The sequence below is a fragment of the Podarcis cretensis genome, assembly GCF_951804945.1.
Source record: "Podarcis cretensis genome assembly, chromosome: Z".
NCBI classification, from domain to species: Eukaryota; Metazoa; Chordata; class Lepidosauria; order Squamata; family Lacertidae; genus Podarcis; species Podarcis cretensis.
This window is the reverse complement of record NC_137184.1, coordinates 32155704-32168048: the sequence shown is the minus strand read 5'-3', so window position 1 is coordinate 32168048 and position 12345 is coordinate 32155704. Positions and strand designations below refer to the sequence as shown.

Genomic DNA, 12345 nt, shown 5'->3' with positions numbered 1-12345 from the left:
GGCGGCGGATCGCACTCCCTCCCCCACCTACCCAGCAGCTTCCCTGCCTGCTATCTCCCCCTCCATCATCCTACTGGCATTGCATCCTCCCCTCCCCCAAAGATTGCTGCACCCCAAGGCGATTTGCACTCACCTGAACCCTTGCAGGGAAAGGGGCAGGGCACAATGGGAAGGGGTGGGGCGACCGGGCTACTTAAACCATGCCCCTTTTCCAACGGAAGCGGTATGGGGTATCCAGCAGTCAGTATCCAGCACCCCCTTCTCTGCTTCTCTTGAACTCTTTGACTTTAAGCAAATTGTGCAATCAATTTTAAGATTTGCTGGATGATTTAAGCATATGAGTTGTGCGGATGGCTTCTGGAAGATCTAAACCACTTCATCTTGTGCAGCTTGTAGAGATGGGAACATTTGCTCTTCAGAAATCTGGGTGCTCCTTTTTCAGCTTGCCATAGTCCGCATTCACCGCATAGAACTGGAAGAAAGAAGCACAGCTCTTAGGATGACAAGCATTATCTCCTGCTTGGACTACTGCCATGCGCTCTACGTGGGGCTACCTTTGAAGGTGATTTGGAAACTACAACTAATCCAGAATGCAGCACTGGACTGGTGACTGGGAGTGGCCACCGGGACCATATAGCACCAATCCTAAAGGCTCCCAGTATATTGCCAAGCACAATTCAAAGTGTTGGTGCTGACCTTTAAAGCCCTAAACGGCCTTGGCCCAGGATACCTGAAGGAGTGTCTCCACCCCCATCAGGTTCTGCCCAGACACTGAGGTCCAGCTCCGAGGGCCTTCTGGCAGTTGCCTCACTGCGAGAAGTGAGTTTACATGGAACCAGGCAGAGGGCCTCCTCAGTGGCAGCGCTCTCCTTGTGGAATGCTCCCCCCCCCATCAGATGTCAAGGAGATAAAGAACCACAGAACTTTTAGAAGATACCTGAAGGCAGCCTGTATCAGGTAGTTTTTTATGTTTGACATTATTTTTTATATTTTGCTGTAAGCCCCCCATAGTAGATGGGGATAAGTAATAAAATATCATTATTATTTATTTAACTAAGAGAAAAGTTATGAACTAAGCACATGAACAAGATATAGCGTGTGCACCATTTCATGTCACTGTTAACTGGTAGGCAGGGTCTTGGAGGAAAATTCCCCCTTGATCTGACTTATGACTTCATCATTGCCACTACAGAGTGACAGTGTCATCACAATTTCACCATGGCAACCAGCTGCTTCATTTCTGCTTATTTGAAAGGCGGGTCATTGAGTATTTATTTTATTTATTTATTTTTGTATATAATATTTATTAAGTTTTCCATTTTAATAATCCAAAAAGAACCACATTAAAACATTCCAAATTACAACACAATAAAAAAGCCAAATATAAATACCAAATTCTATATCTTTGGGTGGCTTTCCAAGCTCTGAATTTCGCAGAGTGCTAATAATCTAATATCACATTGCATTTCTTAATTAGTCAATAAACTATCCCGATGTTAATTCTTCACTTTTCATGTTTTGCTTCTTCTTACAAAGATGTACTCCTTGCTGTCTGCCTATTGTCACGTTTCTCTGCCTGGCTGGGACAAAAAAAGCAACCTAGAGCAGGCATGTCCAAAGTCCGTTTTGGGGGCCTAATCTGGCCCGCCGGTTGGTTTAATCCGACCCCTTCCTGGGGTAAAATCCTAAACCTCAACTACTTCAATCCTAAAAAAAGGTTAAAATGTTAACAACTTTAGTTGGCCATTTGGTCGGCCTTCCCGGCCCTTCACTTAATCAAATCTGGCCCTTTTTGAAAAAGTTTGGACACCACTACTATACAGGATTGCCTTCAGATGGCTCGGGGGTCGGATAACTCCATACCCTCCAACATTTCTCCCATGAAAATAGGGACATCCTAAGGAAAAGTGAGACCTTCTGGGATCAAATCAGAAACAGGGGCAGCTTCTCTAAATCATGGACGTCCCTGCAAAATAGGGACACTTGGAGGCTCTGTAAATTAAGTCTTGAGGTCTGCTTAGCTCCCTTCAGGTGGCAGGTGGAGGGCTTAAATCTCCAGGTGGGCAAGGGTGCCTTTAATAATGAAGATATAAGTAATTAAGAAAGCTGTGTGGGTGCTGCTATGTCATCCAGGATATGGCTGCTTATCATAATATCTTACGGTGGGCCACTATCGAACTCTGTAGGGTCCCAGCATAGCAAATGTTGTCACACAAATCTAGCACTTGACCGATTGGTACTCAAAGTGAGGGGCACCTCCTGCCATCCGCCCCCTCCATTTGTTCCACTTCTGAATGCCCTATCCCCCCCTCCTAAATATGAGTCAGGACCTAACTCAGAGCCAATCAAAATGTCACAAAATGCTAAGCAAGAAATTGAGTCCTCCACAACACTTCATCAGAGCAAAGAAGAGGAGAAGGAGGAGGCGGGGGAGGGAGAAAAAGCTGGAAGAGTGACAGAGAAGCTATGGTGTCTGCCTTTAGCTGGTGTTAGAAAAGTCTGCATACACACTAAAGTGGTACCTCGGGTTACAGACGCTTCAGGTTACAGACTCCGCTAACCCAGAAATAGTACCTCGGGTTAAGAACTTTGCTTCAGGATGAGAACAGAAATCATGTGGTGGTGGTGCGGTGGCAGCTGGAGGCCCCATTAGCTAAAGTGGTGCTTCAGGTTAAAAACAGTTTCAGGTTAAGAACGGGTCTCCAGAACGAATTAAGTTCTTAACCCGAGGTACCACTGTAAACCTTTAAAGCACCTTATTTCCCTCAAAAAAAAAAAAAAAAAAAATCTGAGCACTATTGCTTGTTAAGTGTTGCTAGGATTTGAAACTCTATGAAGGGCGAAGTGCAGTGTCCAGAATTATTTGAGGGAAAGAATCCATATATTGCCCAGCTATGGATTTTTGCAGAGTCTTCTAAGGGTAAAGGGACCCCTGACCGTTAGGTCCAGTTGCGGATGATTCTGGGGTTGCGGCGCTCATCTTGCTTTATTGGCCAAGGGAGCCGGCGTACAGCTTCCGGGTCATGTGTCCAGCATGACTAAGCCGCTTCTGGCGAACCAGAGCAGCGCACGGAAACGCCGTTTACCTTCCCACTGGAGCGGTACCTATTTATCTACTTGCACTGCGTGCTTTTGAACTGCTAGATTGGCAGAGTCTTTTACCAACTTCTTATGTTCCAACACATCTAACTTCTCCCCCCCCCCAGCTGCTCCCTGCTTCCCCTTCTTGTCCTTTATCTGAATTCTTCTTGTTTGCAGGAGGGGTTGTAAGTGGTTTACTTATACGTTATAGTTACTGTTTGCTGCTAAGTAGGTAGTTAAAGCTATTGTTAGGCATGGGAGGGGGGTCATTACTGAAAGAAATTGGTGTATGGGTGTGGGTGTGTTAAGGACTGGTGTTATTTTCCTGTTTTTGAGGGGAAGCTAAGAAAGACGTTGTAGGGTAAACCATAAACCCTCTCAGCAACCTTCTGTGGCTCACAAGGTTATATAATAACCTCAACCACCTGCCAGGGTGAAAACTCAAAACTCTTCCTCGACCCATCAGAACCTGAAGGAAACCTCTGTTAACAGTGACATGCAAACACATCTGTGAGATTTAACAAGACAGTAAAATACGCTAACAGATCAGGGGGAGATGATGGGTTGTCTGTCAGCATTAGCCTCACCAAGCGAATGCAAAAATAATATTGTTTGGCTGACTCTTCTCCATATTGCAGTACGGAAAAGCTGTTGGAATTGTGTTTGCTGTTGTCCTCTGTTGTACAGGCCTCTCCGGAAGTTAAGGCCTTTGGGGGGATGACTGAGGTGGGCTGCACTGCCCACTTTTGCTTCTGGCACTGTCCACCACCAGCATGCCAGAAGGGTATGTGGACCCTGACTGGAAAAGCCCTGCCCGATGCCTGCCCTAAACTATCTGAAGTTTCAGTTAATATTTTAGCACGTCAGCTTACTTGCTAGGGAAGAATAATGGGAATTTTATGGTGATAGTCATATATCCTTTATATTAAAAGACTCAATATTTTCTCAACATTTCCTTATATAATAATTTCCACGTTTTATGTGTTCTTTCACACAAACACTTCTGGAGAACACGCTGAATCTAGCAGGAGGTTAAATACTTATTTCTGTGTTATTTGCTCCCAGAAGACACAAAAATAGCATGCAAGCCCATTAACCCACAAAACCGCATACAGTATATATATTTTTGCACTGTATTTTCACGTGCTGAAATTTGGTACAGTATTCCAGCACACAGTTCCTTCCCACGAATTAAAATTTAGTGTGATATGATGGCACAGTATATCAACTGAAAAGTCAAAGTTCCATCATTCAACAGGAACTACATTCTGGAAGTAAAGTTAGAATTTGGGATAGGAGCACTAGCAGTATATTCAGGAAAACTATCACAGTAATAATAGAATCATGGAATCTCGCATTCTCAAACCTTTATTGGCATATATGAATCACAAAATTGTAGAGTTGGAAGATACTTCAAGGGCTATCTAGTCCAACCCCCTGAAATGCAGGAAACTTTTGCTGAATATGGGGCTTGAACCCACAACTCTGAGTCTCATGCTCTACCAACTGAGCTATCCTAGATTGCTACGTCTGAATGCACCCCTTATATAATCAAAATGGCACCATCCGTGATACATCCATAGCAGCCATGGTTTGGAGACATACCACACACAAAATATTTGAGTTCGGGGAGTCCCAGTGGGGTGGGGTGGGGACCAGAACAGCTGGATGAGAACCAAGCATGCTTGGTAGGCATTGAATGATGCACCTTGGGGGAAGGCAATGGAAAACTGGTAGTGGTGGTGGTGGAATGGAATGTCCCGAAAAAGAGCATGGCTATTGGCCTGGAATTCTGAACATGAGCGCTCCTCCACACCACCACATTTTGCTGTAGTTCTCACTTACACGTTGCTTCTTCCAGAAATATATGAGTTGGGCAAGTGGGAGGTGCCCCCCGCCACTCCAGAAATCATACTTGCTGCACAGCCAATGCTCATATTACTGCTGGATATGCAGGGTGGGCACTTAATGAAATTGTGCCCTCTGATGTCAGGACAGGGCAGAATGGAGCCTCAGAGACTCAAAGGAAAGCCAGTGTTTCATTCAAAAAAATAGTATACAAGCGAGTGCACAGGCATGGCTGCACTCAGTGGTGACATTGCCAAGACTTGCCCTTGGGGCCCCCTGCTTCCTCCTCCTCCAGATATATCCCAAGCTGGAATAAACTCTGGTGGGGAGAACCTCCCCCATAGGCTTCTTGAGCTTTCTGTTCAGCTACATGCAAAGTCCTGTGGGACCTTGGAGTGAAATGGAGAGGGCAGCTTACTACAGTGGAACTAGGCAGCTGCTGCAAAGCTGTTGCAGCTTCTGTCCCCATCTCCTCTCTTTCAGGTTTCCCTCTGCACTCTGTGCTGCCCTAGAAGGGCTTTCTGCCTCTGGCTCTTCTCTTTCCTTTGAGCCTGTCACCTCTTTCGCCTCCCAGACTTCCTCCTCCTCTGACCTGTCTTCAGAATCCCACCACCCTGACAGTGACAGACCTTCATGCACCGGCACCGGGGAGCGGAGAGCAGGCAGGTGTGCATCCTGGGGGCATGGCGTGCTGCCCACAGGGATGTGACGTGTGTCCTGTGGGTGTAGCGTGCCGTCTGTGGGGCCATGGTGCCCAGCGCGCAGGGGGGGAGCCGCAATGGCACCCCACCAGGATCACGCTGCGGGGGGCGGTGTGCTCCCCCCACACCCCTCTTCCTCCGCCAGTGCACCCTGATCCTGGCTGTGAGTCTTCCGCCACTGCTGCTTCCTTAGGATGTTCTTTGCCCTCCCACCACTCCTCTTCATCCAGGCGGTCCCTGACATCTGGCTACTGCTGGCAACTGCTCTCCAAGGTGTCAGGCAGAAGGCCTTTCCAGTCCTGCCTGGACATTTTGCATGCAAAGAATGCACTCTGCTACTCCACTACAACCCTTCCCTCATGTTTTGTCCTGAAAGGGGTGGGGATTCGAACCAGCAACTCTAGAAGCATGCCAGTGTGTTTGTGCCTGCTTTAGCGGACAGCACCACAGAATTCTCTAGAGGGGTGGGGGTTGAGTCTGCTTAATTGAACATGCTGTTTCTGGGTCCCAGATTCTAGTTCCATCACTTAGTCTAGAGAAAAATTAACTCCTTAGTCACTTCTATAACATCCAGCAGCCTCTGAGCTGGCTTTGAGTGCCTAAAAGCATCAGCAGGGAGATGCAGCAAATTTACCACAAATACAATTTTGTCCCCGAGAGGAAGCTGCCAGGCACAGAATTGAAAACTAGGTCAGCTGAGTGTCCTCTAGCCTGTTGCTGCAAGGTTGGAGACCTGTATTTGATATCCTCCATTAACTTGAATCTTGGCCAATTTGCAACATATTCATGTGAGGTTTCCTTCCTGAAATGTCTAGGAACAAAGTTGCCCTCTTTTCACTGAGCATCAACCTGCTGGAACCTATGGTTCAACTGCTGACTTTGGTGAAAGGAAAATTGGAAAGATTAACAAGCCACTTTTTGCTGCTGTAAAACCTAATAGTGAGCAATGAATTTGCTTAGGCCCTGCACCAATTTCTGACAAAACTTTCAATGAATAATTTTAATACACATGCATTACAATTTTTAAAAAAATATTATTTGATGCAAGTATAAAAACAGAGAAAAGGAAATCTTCCTTTGGAAGAGATAAACTGAAGTTTATCTTAGCTATGGTTAATGTAAAGCAGGAAAGCTTTGCAAATTGTGATTTGAAATTGGCTTGTTTCCGCCAACCATCATTAAGATCAACCACATTTTGTCCAGCTTGTTTAAATTACATGGCAAGGTGAGGCGAATAAAAAGTGGAAGCAAAAGCTTCAAAACTTTGCGTAATGCTAAACTATGTTTTAGGATAGGAATGTCAGAGATATTGATTAAGTTTACATTAGTGCATGAAGTTGGGGTTTTCCAGTGCCCTGAAGTCTGCCATAGAATGCACTGATTTGCTCCACCATTTTCTAGGATAAATTATTATGTTTGGTTTCTGTTTTTGTTTTGAACAACACAGCATGTGAGCCTGCTAATGTCTCCATTGTTGCAACTTCCAACTGGCAGGGCATTACAAGCACATATTGACAATGATGTCAGTGCAGTTCTCTTATAGCCTCTTCAATAAAAACCTAACCAATCTGTTATACTTTGATACAGCTCTGGTCACTAGTAAGGGTCCTTTATTTCCTTTTCTTGCCTTCTTTCCCCCCACAGATTTGTTCTATGCACCTGACTATATGAGTCCTCAGACATAGTTCTTAGGGGCTGACTGGAAACGCAGCAGAATTATTGAGTGAGCAGTGACTGAACCTCTTTACCGTGCTGATAATAGGCCAATTTACAAAGCGGAAAACATCTGTTCCATTGATAATGGGATGTTTGCCCAGCTACATTACAGGTGCATGGCTAAAAATGTTGACTTTGCAGCTAATGGACATTTTGCAAAGCGTTTTGCATTTACATGTTGAGTTCCAGAGCTTGTTGTAGTGACCCAGAAATCCCCAGTCTTGATTAAACCTGCTGCCTCTTGTGTTGTCAGCAAGGGGATGAATTTTAATTCCTCCAGGGATGCCATACCTTTTGAAGATGTTATGTGGACTTTTTATTAAATTGAGGATACTGAGGCATGGGAAGGAGTAGCTGACCATGCTTCATGGGGGCGGAAGGAATGAGTTTGTTGACAAGGAAATAGATAATTCTCTTGTGTGAGCATCTTGCAGCGAGAGGTGCTTTTGAACTATCGAAGGATGTCTGCAATGAGTGTGTATGTCTATCTCCTTATTTCTCTTGGAAGGAATATTGGCAGTTCTGTAGTGGAGGGGAAATGTGGGGGAGAGAATAACTCCAGGCCTTTATTATCTTCTTACTTCTTCTGCGTAATCACAAGGATAACTGACAAAAGCCACCTTGCTCTGGTAAATGAATGGCTTTCAAGTTTTACTATTGTTTGTAAGAGATTAGCATAGAGCATTGGTTGCCACAACTTTTATGCCAGAGGACATATTTAGAATGGGTGCCATTCAGTGCTGTTTTTCTAAAAAAAAGCGGTGCCAGAACTCACCATGAACGTCTCCCTTGTTCTCTTATGCTGGCAGTCTCCAGCATGATTACAGCCAAAGAAGCCCTATGGCTGTGTGTGTGTGTTTCCCTTATTTTGGATATTTTTTTTCCTATTAGATATTTTGAGAAGAATTGTATATTTCTACAGCCTTGTCCTGCATCTTAAGTGGGGAGGGTTAGCCCTCATCCCCTCTTCGGTTTGCAAGGCTGAAGCAAGTACTTCCATGTCTTTTGAAGTCTTCTTCCGCTGTGTTTAAAAGAAGAAGCAAAAGAACTCATATTCTCTGACAGCTGAGTTTCAGTCTGAAGGACAGTCTTATCCAGCTTCTTTAGCCCTTTCTCATTGGATTTAGCTTTGTAGATCCCTTATCATCTTCTTAGCATCCTTTTCAGTTTGTCAGCATCCTTCTTGAATTTGATGCTCAGGTGAGATCAGAGGAATCCAAGTACAGTCTTGGCTTTGGTGGGCATTCTCGAGTTCTTTCAGTCCCCATTCAAAAGGCTGCTGGGAAGGGTTTATGATCCAAACATCAGACAGGACCCCATTCCTTCTTTCCATTTTGAAAACGGCCAGCGTCACTCCTCCCATCTGTCCTGGCTGTTATCTACTGCACCTTTGATCTCCTCTGTTTGGTTCTCCCTCTTTGTTCTCAAGGAGAAGGATGTAAGTGGTGTGTGTGTGTGTGTGCTTTCCTTGCTAGTAAAGCAGTCACAAAATTGCAGTGTTAACAGAGCAGTTTTACAAACACAGAATATTGTTTGCACAGCACCACAAGCAGTGAAAAATTCCAGGAGTTGTCACCTGATGAAGTTAGGTTTCCTGTGGAAGGAGATCACTGGAGGCTTATTGTCTCTTTGTGATATTTGCATATGTGAACGAATATACAGCTTAAGCTTTGATGGAGAGAGACACAGCTTGAAATTCCAACAGATAGCCAAAGCCCACATCTCCCACAGCACGGGCCCTTCTAGACTTCTGTATTTCAATGGGTGTATTCTGCAAAGTGTCACTGATGCAATAATAGTGCATCAGTGGCGGGTTTATTCTGGACTGTCCACATGTCGTTCTGCTTTATTAATTATTCTCTTATCTTTTTCTGCATTATTGCAGTTTGGAGAGGTACTCTTGCACACCTCAGAACATTTGCGGCATAAAATGTTTTAGGATTTCAGCAGGAAGGTTGGGAATTTCTGCTGTATAACTTTCTTTCAGTGTCTCGTTTTTTCCATTTTTTAAAAAAAGTGTGAATTTTGGTAAGTTTATCATTAAATCGGAACTGAATCAAACTTTCCCTAACTCCCCACCAAGGATCTAATTAGCCCTGTCTACGTCTAGCCTCATTCTGCTCTACATGCCAAGTCTGGACCTGCTTTACCTGTTGGAAGTTCACCTGCCTGAATATGACTCTAATGCATCTGCTGCTAGGTTACTTAGTCAAGAGATGCTGCAAACGTAGCTCACTTTCCTAAAAGCTCAGAGCTAGCTGGGGCAGGAGAGGCCAACTAGGTTATACTACCTCATCTTGTAGCCCTGTTGGAAGGAATTGTAACAATCATTTTGTTCTTTAAGTGTGAGAGAGCAGGTTTAGATTTGGCCATTTGCCAGGGAAACCTGGGCTCAAATTCCTGCTCTGGCTTGAAGGCTGCTGGAAGGTCTTGAGCCAGCCATTGTTTCTCAACCTGACCTACTTCTGCAGGATGGCGGTATAGATTTATTACATTTAAATCCCACCTTTCTTCCATGGAACTCAAGGGTTTCCCAGGCAGTCTCCCATCTGGACACCAACCAGATAAATTCAAGCCAGCCAGCTTAACACTCTCCAGATCTAGTAATAAAGGCTGAATGAAGATCTTGGGGATTTTCAAGCATATGCAGGAGATCTCAGAATTATGGAACAGCTGCAAGAGAATCCCAGGAGACCCCCAGGTCACACCCAGAAATGTCTGGCAGGAGCAAAATGCCCAGCACCCTCAACACTATTTAAAATTGTTTAATTCATTCACACCCTTCTTTCCTTCTACCAAGGAATTCATAATGCTGTTCACGAATTTCCCATGTACTCTCCTACCCAGGCACTGAGCAGACCAAATCTGCTTAGCTTTGGCAAAGCTACTTGTATCGTACGTCTCCAAAGTGTACAGACCGTACCATGGGATGAAGTGGGTCAATGGCATGTATCTCTTCCTGTGTCCCTTGGTCAAATGGCAGGATACTAATGTGATAAATAGAGCAAATGCATTGTAAAATTGCTTATCTGAGGGCGGCTTAGAATTGGTCAAAGCCCAGCAGCAAAGTATACCAAGCTTGAAAGGGCAATGCTCATAATTGGGGAAACAGTGCTCTTAGCTGCTGCAAGAAAGCTCAAAAATTGCATTTGTCAAGGGCTGGAAAAGCACTGAATAAACACACATTGGAGTTTATTAAAAAGCCAAGACTGTTCACTGCCGCTATCCACATGGTAACAAAAGCTAGGGTGGGTAGGTGGGGGCACATTCTCCCTATGCCCAATGGAGATCAAGAGAGCTCAGGGCAGACAAAATGAAAGGAAGAATGGTCAAAATGTTGAAGCAGCACATAGAGGAACCTGGCTGCAGAAATGTAATTACTTGTATGTGAAACTTATTTCTTTCGGTTTCTTTCTTTCTTTATATAAAATTGTATTGCTTTTTTATGTATAGATATAACAACAATACATCAACAAAAGGAACAAGAAATAGAGCTCCATTCCTGCCCATCTTCTTCAGCAACTGTTTGGACATTTCATGCTGTTTCTTCAGTCCACAGAGCAGCTCCATTAGTCCCACAAAATATCCAGTCATGTCAGGTCAATTCTGTCTTGAAAGACTCAAGGGTAGCTGGCAGCCTTCTGACACCAGCCTGTATATTTATATAAGCTAATAAAGCAAAACTGCATTTCGCCAAACCCAGCATAACTGTCCTGATTTCGCAATGCTCGCTTCTCACTTTCCTTTACTCTTTCGTAATTCTAGGGAAGGTGGTGCCATCGCATAGTAATGTTTTGCCGTCACCATTCTTGTTATTAAATCTGTCTTCACACATACCCTCCAATGTAGCACCCTGCTTGTGGTTAACGCTTAGCTGGAATGAAATATTCAACGCAGCAATAGAGAAATTAAAATAGTAATTTATTTGTCAGACAAATAAATATGAGGCACAGTGGTATATGGTTACCAAGCTCTGGCCTGGCCTCTTGCCATTCTGGCCAGCACTTATATTTCCTTAATCCAGCCCCCTTGCTCCTCCTGTGGCTGCCTCTGTCCAATCAGCCTGGTTGAAATTCCTATTGGCTGTTTGCTAGAGCCAATCACAAAAGATACACCCATTTCCTTCTTGCCCTTTTATGGAAATCAAAAAGCTATATATTCTTCTATCTATAAATGACAAATAAGTAGTAATATATCTTACATGTGTCTCAACAAGGAATCTTAATTACCAGCTCACCTCTTGCCCTCCTTGCCCTATTGCCTTCCAAAACAGATAATTAATCTTGAATTTTTATCTTATGCATGTCAAGGATTGAGTTCACATCAACATTGAGAGATCTCCTTCATTTGAAGGTTTCTAAACAAAAGGCCTGACAACCATATATCAAGAGCGCTCGATTGGCGTCTTCTGTCTGGCAAGGGGGGGCTGGTGCCTGACTTAATTTCAGGATAGTTACAACTCTTACAACTATATGAAATAAGAATCTAGCATTTCTTAAATCCTTTGCATAATTATATTTAAGCTAATATATTTAATACATAAATAACCTTTTAAAAGGAAAAGAAATCTTAAAAGGATCTTAGTTTAAGAAACAAACAGCTTTTGAAAAGTCTTCCCAGAAAATGTTCTGTTTCTGCCAGCTAGATGCTTTTTCACTGCTCTTGACCTTCTTTAACCTTAGGAAGAAGATATGGCTCATTTTACTATTTATCCACCCTTAATTTGTAGGGTCAGTGTAACCTTGGCTGTCAGCCTGTAATTCCGTTTTTACGACTTTGAGAATTGTTTTCTGCTATAAATCAGGGGGCCCCCTTGTCTAGGAGTAAAAATATCTTGCCAAGGTTTTTAAGCAACTGGTCTCCTGGCATAAAATATTTGAAAATCATTAAGCTTTTTAAGATACAGGCCCTGATTAAACATATAAGCTTTAATAAAAATGCAGGCTTATGATTAGATGCCTCATTCCCCCCTTTCAAGCTCAAGGACCTTCATCCCAAG

General features: G+C 43.8%; 1 long non-coding RNA gene across 1 annotated transcript; it reads left to right on the top strand.

Annotated features, from left to right (window-relative positions):
* Nucleotides 1-842: 842 nt before the first annotated feature.
* LOC307208044 lies at nt 843-11061 on the top strand. The gene is made up of 3 exons (XR_013834940.1): nt 843-957; nt 9232-9300; nt 10800-11061. It is a non-coding gene; the product is annotated as an uncharacterized lncRNA (long non-coding RNA).
* Nucleotides 11062-12345: the final 1284 nt, after the last annotated feature.